Genomic DNA, 11,207 nt, shown 5'->3' with positions numbered 1-11,207 from the left:
AAGCTTTTTTCACTGTATAAGACTGCCTGTTTGAACTTCGACTCTATCGAATTGATCATAATATATTTTTTCCTGATTCATTCTTCCATGAATTTGGCATTCAGCATCATGACTTACAAGCCTTTCTCAGTTCTAGTGCTCACCCTTTGAATCTTTAATAGGGGCATTTCGTCTTCTGATTAGAGTAGAAGATTGAACTGACACAAGGTATTGTTTTGGGTCAGTAACGAGTTCCAATAAATACAAGCCAAAAGTTGCAGCAACTGGTGCTGTTAAAATGAGCTTTGTCTCTACTTTTTCATCATAAACATTTTTATGTTTCAAATTCTACTGGACTTCCTTATTTATTTTATCCTTTTGTGGGAACTACTCCTTGATATTCAAACCTGCAAAAACTTCAAGCACGTACACAAGAAAAATCTCGTCCACAGTAGCCCAACCATGTTGTGTTAGAAGTTGAAACTTCTAACAACAAAAAAAACATGAAAACCACCACAATCAGAACAAAATAGGAGAGCTCTTACAACTTTCTACAGCTCTTAACTAAACTCCTTCAATAATGGTGTACACAATTTTGTGAGCACATCCATTGTTCATTTCATGAAACTGGTTGAAAGGCATTGCCAAGCAAATATAGATCCAGAGAATAATTCTCAAGAAACTATAAGCATCTAGGTAACAACATATGCAAGGGAGCAAAAACATGGAGAGACGGCTTTACTTTTTGTTCTTGCTCTCTTCCCTGTCCTTTTCCTGTTTCTTGGAAAGCCTCTGAAGAACATGCCTCTTCTCATTCTACAAAAAGCTTGCTAGGTCGAAGTAGTGGGGTGCTATATCGACTAACCTAAATCGACCCAAATTAACAAAGCACAAAGTAGAATAAAATAGGAAAGCAGGTAAGTACTCGTGTGATCAAATAAAAAAGTAGGTAAAAGATCATATCCCAAGTCCAGTAAAGTATAAAATTCCTCACAACATTCAAAGTAATCACAAAGTCAGGAAATTCTTACTTTGGTTTGCTATGTATAAATAGCTTATTCATTGCATTCATTGAATAATCAAGAGAAGGCAGCCTATTGAAGAAGCTGCTCCCACACATCACTACATGAGCCACAGCTCTACACTGAAAGAGTGACGAGTTGCTTATTCTACTTCTACAATTTTGTACTCTGTTGTTCATTAAGAATAAGAATACTACGTGGAGCTTTCAACGTTTGTATGCTACATACTATTCATTCCATCCTTCAATACAAACGTAGAAGGTAAGAGGAAAAGACCTACCCTAATAAGGAAGAAACACTTTCTAAAAAATCCATTACTCAACTGCTCTGTACCAGTGGTAGAGATGCTGGTAGTCTCAAATCCATCACTTTCCCGACTCTTTATTGGCTCATTCTGAAGAAATAGAGTAGTCAAAGTAATTGTGCCAATCACTAAACGCAGCCTAGAGTCACTAAGTGCTTTAGTACTACAAATAATGGTTATGTTTAACAATAATACTAATACAAATAATAATTCTTTATGATATTAATAAAAAATTGTTGTTAATCAGTTTAGGTTCCCCTCATACGTCTAAACATCTTGGTCAACAAAAATCAACAGATTGAAATTTCATAAATAAACTACCAATCTGAAAACCAAAGGAGTACCAACCTTCAACACCATCCATAAGACAAGGTTAGTCTTACTTAACCCATATCATAGAAAAATTTGTGACAACCAAAAGCATCCAACCAACCTAAAAAAAGAGGGGAAAACAAAAGGGTGAGAGGTTAACCCAAGTAGCTGTTTGGAAAGAGTGAAAAAACCTGTTTGAATTGGCGTGTCTGCGCAAGACAAGCCTTAGCTAGATAGTATCTCTTTGCAATCAGTTGTCATAGACATAAGGTTTTTTATTTTTTTTTTCTACCTACTTTACAGCAAAAGTCGAGCCAGGACAATTTTGAAAGGAGGTTGCATGATTTTGAGACAAAACATAATTGTGACAATCAAAAACATCCAACCAGCCACAGAAAATTGGAAAAAGAGAAGGGAGAGGGTAGACTAAGGGGCTGTTTGAGTGGGCATGGGGTAACTGATTTGCGGTAACATAAAACCCCATACACTTAGCTTTTTAGGAAAACTAGACACAAACCAACATTTTGAAAACTCCTACGGACCTATCAATCCCAACATCCTCTTGCCAGGCAGTCAAGAGAGATTCACAACTGTGTTGGGGTTAATAGGTCATCTGCTTTTGGGGTTTCATTCATTCATGGTGGGGCCAATCTATTATGTGTTTACGAGGGTATTATTATTATTATTATTTTTGCAATGTAAGGCCCATATTCATTGCATATTGTGGCATAAAATTCCCATTTAATTATGCAAATAACTTTTTCATCCACATTATGCAGAGCTCACATGGATCTTAAGAAACTAACCAAAGTTCCATAATTGATACTCTTCTTGCATACAATGGATGTATAAATTTTGTATGCATCATGTATCAAATTCTCTATTTCCCATATGTATCACGAATCATAGGTGACTAAAATGATTGAATACCGAACAATAAAATTGCATAAAAGAAACTAACCATTCAACACAAACATCTGTTTCTGTACGGATGAAATTTTTGGTTGTTAAGACAAATTCATAATAGATGACCCACTCTGACATATGATGCAGGCAATTTGAAGGGTGTAACCAAACCACCTGCATTTTGCCACATTACAGCATTTATAAAAAGATGTAATCATGTAAATGTAAATACTAAGAAAAATTATGTCTTGTGTGCGTCAAATACACAATCCCCTAGAGCTTAAAAACAATAGATAAATCATCTTATTGATCTTGTCCTTCATAGTCAAATAGTGTCCAGCACACTGCAGGTGAGCCACCTGCATGAAAAATCCAGCTAGCATAGCCTTTCTGATGTTGATGTAGTAGTCAAGGCTAGGGCTGTGCAAAAAACCACCCGATCTGCTAAAACCGCACTGATCCGCATCAATCCGCACCGCTCTAACCGCTAACCACGGTTTAAACTTTAAAATTTATAATCCGCCAACCGAACCGCTCCGCTCCGCTATAGTTAATACATATATATATTTTTTAACTTCCAATGAAATATCAATGTAAAAATGAGTGTGTCAGAGATTTAAGATATGAAATTTATTACAAATTAGTAATTATATATATGAAACATATTATGTAAAATTACTTTGTGTTATATATCTAAAAAATATTATACAAATTAGTGTTATATATTATGTAAATGTATGATAATTAGTTAGAATATTCTTCAATCCGCCAATCCGCCAAAAACCTACCAAACCGCAATTTGTCAATCCGCTCATCCGTTAACCCGTCATTCGGTTTGTAATTTTACTCTCAAACTGTTCGAATCGCACCGCGCACACCCCTAGTCACGGCTGTCAAAATCTGTGCTACATTGCTTAATGTTTAACCTAACCATGATCCAAGCTAGCTGCTGTCTTGCATTATCAGCAAATTTTAATGCCCGATGATTGATAAAGTTTTCATAACACCAAGATGGATCCTCATCTGAAACTCCACCACATAAAAAGGATTACGGAATTGTGATTCTTAAAGCAAAAGGAAATAAAGAAAAAATGTAGAAAATACTCACTATTTTGCTTGTATGCATGGAATACGTTCAAGAGCGTGAAGTGGTCCCCATCAATGTGCCCAAACCAATCTTTTGCTTCATCTACAGCCTTCTGAGCCCCCGTAGGCCGGGCAAAGCAATTGGGTACTAAAGAAAAAATTGGTTATCACAGAAGAGGCCCACAGTAGGTCAGCAGATGCATAGAGGTGAGACTACACCATTTGCTTGATGAAAGTACTGAGAAAACTGCAACTATCTGCATCAGCACTTAGAAATTCTATGGTCCATGCCAACAGGTGGCACGGAACCCAGACAAGACAGTTGCTGATGACAACCTAAGTGGACTTTGGAACATTTAACTGCATGCGGATGTACAAAGGAGGTACACAAGATTGCAATTAAATATATAACCTCATAATCACATATACATGTCCATGTGCATGCTAAGAAAGATGGGCATGCATTTCCAAATAATGAGGCAACTTTCTCAGCTGATCATTGTTTTACTAAAAACAGAGACCCATGATTAGACTCGAGACAGACACAAAGAAAGCAAGACAACAAATCACATACCTGAAAGCATAGCTGATATAGAAAGAATCTCATTTGAACAGTTAAATTTGGGGCTAACAACAAGCACTGTGGATCCAAAGGAAATTCACTCATGATCTCACCTAACTTGGTCAACTTTCCATCATCATTCAATGCTCCCAAGTAATTCAACACCTCCAATGCACGCATCAGTGTTTCAGGGGCAGGGGGGTTCATAAAATTAAAATGGACGAGATCATCCATCCCTAGTTTCTTCAAGTTGAACACAGTATTTGCAAGGTTTGATCACAGTATTTCTGGGTAGGTCTGCGGCTAAAGATCATTATGGAAACTTTTCTTGGTGTAGAGTCTAAAACATTTGCCTGGTTGTGTCCTAGTAGCACGTCCTGACCTTTGGTGAGCACTAGCCTGTGATATCAGAGAGACCAATAAAGATTCAACACGTATTCGAGGGTTATAGACTTTCTGTTTTGCAAACCCAAGGTCTATCACGTAAACTATACCATCTATGGTCAAAGAAGTTTCTGTAATGTTTGTTGACATTATAATCTTCCTCCCTAGAGGACTGCCCTCCACCAGGGGAGGAGGAGCAGGTTCAAATATCATTTGCTGCATAGCTGGAGGAAGTGCAGAACACAACGGCACTACTTTCACAGGCCCCACACAATCTCCCATATTTGCGATTTCTTTTGATATTTTCTGACATACTGCTTCTATCTCCTCCTCTCCAGTAAAAAATACAAATATGTCATCAGGTGCTTTGGGCATGTGTATCTGAATAACTGTACGAAATGCTGCTTTAAGAGAGTTCCTCTCAGGCTCCTCGGTGTATAAAATCTCCACTGGATGAAGTCTGCCTGGTACTTTCATAAGAGGTGCACCATTGAAATAACCCTGAAACTTATCGGCCTCAAGAGTAGCACTCATTACAACCAATTTGAGATCTGGTCTATTTTTCAGCACTTCTTTCAGAAGCCCAAATAAAACATCTGTTGCCAAAGTTCTTTCTCATCAAGAATTATCACTTTGTATCTTTCCAAAAGTGGATCTGCCATAGCTTCTCTTAAAAGCATACCATCTGTTAAATACCTGTCATTAAAGAGGACAAGGATAAAGAACTAAGCAAGAGGACCAAACACACAGTCACCCCTGACTTGTTATGTTATTAGCCCAAAAAATGATAAAATAACAAAAACATTCAAAAGAAAGATTGTATTCAAGGTTTTGAAAAGCGGTTGCGGTCGCCGTAACGGTTACGGAGACACGGTAGCAGTTACGGAGTGTAAAGATCGTAGCGTAACGGTTGAGGTAACCATAATCGTGATTTTTTTTATATTTTTTGCACAATTTGAAGAAAACTTACTGCGCATTTATTTTATTTTATTTTTAGAATCACATTTATTGAGGTTGAAAATAAATTTTGATCAATGTTTGTTAATTTTTAAGTATGATTCAATATATTTCATATTTTCAAATCACTATAAAAATAGTTTTTTACATTTTATTTCAATAGTTAATGACTTTAAGAATAATTGATTTTAAATGTTTACAAATTATTTTCTACCAATACCTAAACTAATTGAATAAAAAATATTCACAATTATTAATGAAAGGATTATAAAATAAAATTTGTGCCATAAATTAAAAAAAAAATTCATACAAGATTTTTTTTTTTTTTTTCTTCTTGTGTTTGTGTTTGGATTACTTGAGCAGTTGTTCGTTTTTTTGTAAGCTTTTTCTTTTATTAAAAAAATAGAAAATGAAGTTATTCAGAATATTGTAAAAGCGTGTAACGATATCTAACGGACCGTTACGGCCGTTACATAACACTGAAACAGTCATTACACATGTGAATTTCTGTCACACCACCATAGCAGTCGTAACGGGTGACAGTAACCATAAAACTATTACGTAATGGCATTACGTAATGGTTGTGGCCGCTTTTTAAAACCTTGAATGCATTTGACTATAAACGAATGAGCTTACTTCAAAACGGTTCTTGTGCTACTGCAGTCTTCAAAATGAATGCTATAACCAACTTCTTCTCCAATAGTTACATCCATCTCTTCAGCAACCCAACGAGAAACGGACATTGCAGCCACCCTGCGAAGCTGAGTGCAGCCAATCATGAATTTCCTACACTTGTATGGGATCTCTAAATCAACAGCTTCCAGAACAAAGTGAGGAATCTGCACAAAAGGAATGCTACCTCGGTTAAAACACTAGGGTCATGTTTGTTTAGGCGGACATGTGCTTGAGATTGGACTAATAGTTCAATAAAATTATTAATCTGATATTTGGTTAAAAAATTAAAGTACAGACTAACAATCCATTCGGATATGGGATCCCACATATGATGGACTATGCAATCCCACATAGGAGGTGAGATATAAATTGGGGGACTAAGTCAAAGTCTGGATTAACTTATCAAATGACCATAATAGAGGTATTATGGTCAATATATTAGATATCTCATGTCCTATCCATTCCAATCCCCTTAAACAAACATCGGGTTGGATAATATTTTATTAATCACTCTTTATAATTCTAACTCAATTCAAACATAGGATATGATAAATAATCCAAAGGGTTCGTAGTCCTAAAACTATTAATCATGAAAATGCTAATCCAATCTAATCCAATCCGCCCAAACAAAGATAGCCTAGGTTCAACCAGAAAGGAGTTCTAATCCAACATGCAAGTCAAATCGTGCAATAATGAAATCAAAGTAAAAGAGAGACGGCTCACAAAAAAAAAAAAAAAAATAGTTAGTACTTAGCAGATATAAAACAGTGAACACCATGTGGTGCTACGAATGACAAGGTAAAATGTTCCAGTCAGGTGTAAACTTGAAAGCACTAAAGAGCTGCATTAGAATTAATAATCCCATGGAGTAGACTATTAAACAAGCTCATGGAAATACAATGTCTCATACAAGTGCGACTGACAAACCAGCTAACCAAACTCTAAGTAGTTGTTCCATCACATTTTACCAAATCTTATCTCTGTAGTGTAAGTAGATAATTTGTCTTGGATCTATAGTTGGCCACGTTTGGTCTAATTGGTCTTTCTCAACCATCCAACCTACAAGTCAAAATTTTAGTTAACTAGAACACATAAAAGAATGAGCCTATTACACACAATTAGGTGATAGAATAGAAAGCATCACAAGAGTCACAATAAACGATTTCCCAAGATATAAAACTTAATAATAAAGCCAGAAAAGATAACAAAGAAAACCAACCCCTCACATGATCCATTAAATATTTCGATCAATATTCTGGGCAATCAAACAAGTTAAAGTAACATTAATTAATTTGTAGATATATATTGAGGACGACAGACCTGAGTGGTTTTTACCACTACCAGTTTCACCAACCAAGATTAGGGTTCTGTTGGATTTCAAGGATTGCAAGAAATCTTGTTTCTGGTGCCAAACAGGCAAGGCCTTCCTCTTCTCCAATATCTCGTAATACCTCTGAGAGTAAAGCCGCCCATTCCATTCCACCGGTTGCTGTCGCCGTGGACTGCGCCGGAGATAAATTTGGAGTTGGAGTTGGAATTCTCATCCACCACATCGAACAAACTCACCTTCTTCCTCTTCCTCTCCGTCCCCATCTAACCTCCTAAACCCTAATCTTCTGAATAACAAATTCAACAAAACCCGGAAAGAAAAAGAGAGGGTTTCGGAGAATATTGGAGCGGTTGTCGCCGGAAAATCGAACTCTAGCCTAGAGGAAGGACGTCGGATGCGTAAATCAAATGGAGATAAAGAGAAACTTTCTCGAATTACAAATCAGTCCCTGAATTTGTATCGAATTGTACCGAAAACCTTACATTAACAGATGGACAAACCCGAGTCACTGCACTAAAGTCGGTCCTACCCGCCGGTTCTGACTGTATGTGTCGGGTCGGGTCGGATATAAAATAATTTACAAAGTTATATTTTATTCTCAACCTTTTCCAAATAAATAAATAAATAATTTCAAATTGGCTTATATGACTTGACTTTGTTTAATATTTTGAAACAAAATATTTTGATAATTTGGGTGTCATTTAACTGATTCAAAGTTTGAAATTCTAATTTTCCGAACACTTCTTTACCAAGACTATTTTTTTTTTAAAAAAAAATTTGAGATAAGAAGATAATTTTTAAAAATATTTTGATGAAAAAGTTGGATTAATTCATATAAAATTATAAATTTACTCAAATTTAAAATTAAATTAGATAAAAAAAATATTAAAGGTTGAAAATGCTCTAAAGCTGGGGATGTAATAATGGCTTGACCTAGCCCATCCGAGCTCAGGCTCTGGCTGGCCCAAGTGGGCCTCGCGAGCCTCCTCCTTTTTAGCGGGTCAGGTCAGGCTGGCCCATATGCCAAAAAGAGGGGCCCAGGCCCAAGCCCAAGCACATTCATGATAGGGCCTATGGCCAGGTCTGGCCTAGTCGGGCCGTTTTTTTTTTTTTTGAAAAATAAATGATAAATACATTATCTATGTAGATTATTTATTAGGAATAAAAAAATAAAAGAAAAATTATACTAGAGTATTTTAGTTAAAATTAATGAAATGTTTTGTTTGGTTATGTTTCATGGTGGTATTTAAATTTAATTATGTATGACTTATGTTTTTTTAATTATGAACTTATAACAAAAAAAAGTATGCAATTATGTAAAATAAAATAAAATAAAATAAATTCAAAATGAATAATTTTATATATATGAAAATAAAACTTTCAATATTACAATATTAAATTAATTATATAACATTTATTGAATGAATAATTTTTATTTTAAAATAAAATAAAATATTACAAAAATTTATATTATTAAATAAAATATGTGTAAATTATTAATGATGATAGAGTAATTATACCAGTATAGGTCAAGTACATCCTAACTAAGTTGGCACCTACTAGTCTACCAATCATTTGCATTATACTTCACCTCAATAATCTAATACAAAAAAAAAAGAAATGAAATGAAATAGTAAAAAATAAATTGTTGAACAATCATCAGAGGAGACAGATATTTTAGTCGCGTTGCCCGAGGATATATTACCCAAATCATTTTGAATTTGTTTTTTTTCACTATAATGTTGTCTTCTTGTAAGCGCATGCATATGATCTCTAGATATCATCAGTGCCTCAACCATTTTGAGTGAAAGCCTGGTCCGATAATTGCTCAGCACCTGTCCATCTGAACTAAAAGTTGTTTCTGAAGTAACTATAGAAATAGAAACGATTAGTATATCACAGGCCATCTGTGAAACCACAAGGTACATAGTTTCATTTTGTTTTCACCATTCCAAAATGTCAAAATCATCGGAATCATCCACTAATGAGCTTTTCCAAATAACGTTGTAGTTCAAAACTACTTACACTTATATGTTGAGATATTCTTATATTTTTTATTGCTGAAGAAACACTTCATCTTCCGTCTCAAGATGAGACTACTAGTATAGTGTATGTAAGTGTATTTAGAGATGTAGTTACCCTGTATTCTTCAAATAATCTGTTGCATGTTTGCATATTAAGGGCAAACTGTGTTTGATCAATGAAAATATGTTCTAAAAATTTTTGTAAACCAATTTCTTTACACATATGATCAATTATTATATAAATTATGAGACAAATGATCAAAACAAATGGTAAAGTAGAAAGATATATATAAAAAAATAATTTTGTTGAAGTATCAAAAACTTTTAAAAAATCTTTATACAAGATTACTTGGCGCCAATTAAGTTTTGTGGGAGTTAGTACGCCTCCTATTGAGGTTGTTGCAAAAAATAAATCTATTACTTTTCTTTATTTACAAGCTATCTACATCTAAAATTAATTTTTTAAATGCCATATTTTCTCCTTAACAAATTTTTTTTATATTCCGAAATTCGATTAGCAGAAGATATAATAGTAATAACTGCATTTTTTATTACAAGTACTGTATCAACCCTCGTCACTGTTTACTGATTAACCACTGATTACCGTTAAACTGAACTGATTATGACTGATAAGTGAACTGAATAAGCTACTGAACTGACCGACTGAAATTGAAACTGAATTGACTGGGTATACCTGTTTAATTGTAATTCTATCTGTTTGATTATTTGATTATCTGTTCGTGCTTTTATGTTTATGTTTAAATTGCAAATTGAAGGCCTTATTGGCGGCCGAACCGGAAACCGATTAGTGTTTTATGATCATCGTAATTTACGTGATTTTATGGTACAATTATCTGAAAACTGGTTAGGTATGATTAAATTAGATTAAAATGAGTTAAATTGCATAGTTGGCCTTATTTACCATTTTGCCACTTAAGTGGCCCACTACTTGAACCTTTTTGATCTTCTCATACACTCAAACAAAACATTTTTCCCCCCCCATTTCTTGCACATAACCGACCATAAAGAGAGTGAGAGTGAGAAATTGAGTTCTAGATTGTGTTTTGTTTGGAAATTGAGAAATTGTAGAAGAGGTTGCATATTTGAGCTCCCTTCTTGGACTACAAGACCTAAGGTAGATCATTGACCCTCTTTATTGTGTATTTGAGTTTATTCTTGCATGATTAATGGGTCTTTAGTGATTTAAGGCATGAATTGGTTCAATAGTGTTGAATTGAAGCTTAATCTTTGCATGCATGGCTTACTCTTGCATTTTTGAGGTTGTTCTTCATGGATTTTTGCATGCATGTCCATGTTAATGCTTAGGACCATGTTTTCATCTTGTTTTTGGAACAATTGGCTCCTTAGAGCATCAAATTGAAGCTTTGAAATGGTTTTAATCCATGCATGTTTGCATGTTCTCCATATTCATGAAATTGGTTTCAAATTGAGTTTGTTTGAAACACCCTTGGGCTTTGATTTTGCAAATTGAGCTTTGAATCATGTTAAAGTATGAGTTTTTATGTGTTTTCTGGAAAATTGGCCCAAGAGGATCGAAATTTATGGTTTAAAACTTGGTTTTGAGCTTGAGGTTCAAATCTGGAGTTTCCAGAATTTGGACTCACGCTCGAGCGGGGTGACTGGCGCTCGAGCGTGGAAATCGTGC

At 34.9% G+C, this 11,207-nt stretch overlaps 1 pseudogene across 1 annotated transcript; it reads right to left on the bottom strand.

Moving 5' to 3' along the window:
* Window positions 1-572: 572 nt before the first annotated feature.
* LOC114261109 (putative pre-mRNA-splicing factor ATP-dependent RNA helicase DEAH3) lies at window positions 573-7,915 on the bottom strand (annotated as a pseudogene). Its single transcript, XR_014350158.1, has 8 exons — window positions 7,508-7,915; window positions 6,149-6,371; window positions 4,184-5,251; window positions 3,632-3,757; window positions 3,402-3,546; window positions 2,836-2,937; window positions 2,579-2,701; window positions 573-844 (listed from the first exon to the last, which is right to left on the bottom strand). The product of XR_014350158.1 is annotated as a putative pre-mRNA-splicing factor ATP-dependent RNA helicase DEAH3 (transcript).
* Window positions 7,916-11,207: the final 3,292 nt, after the last annotated feature.

The sequence above is a fragment of the Camellia sinensis genome, chromosome 14 (genome assembly GCF_055761805.1).
Source record: "Camellia sinensis isolate YWXY chromosome 14, ASM5576180v1, whole genome shotgun sequence".
In the NCBI taxonomy this organism is placed as follows: Eukaryota; Viridiplantae; Streptophyta; class Magnoliopsida; order Ericales; family Theaceae; genus Camellia; species Camellia sinensis.
Note: the sequence above shows the minus strand (reverse complement) of the source record. Positions and strands in the feature narration are given on the sequence as shown.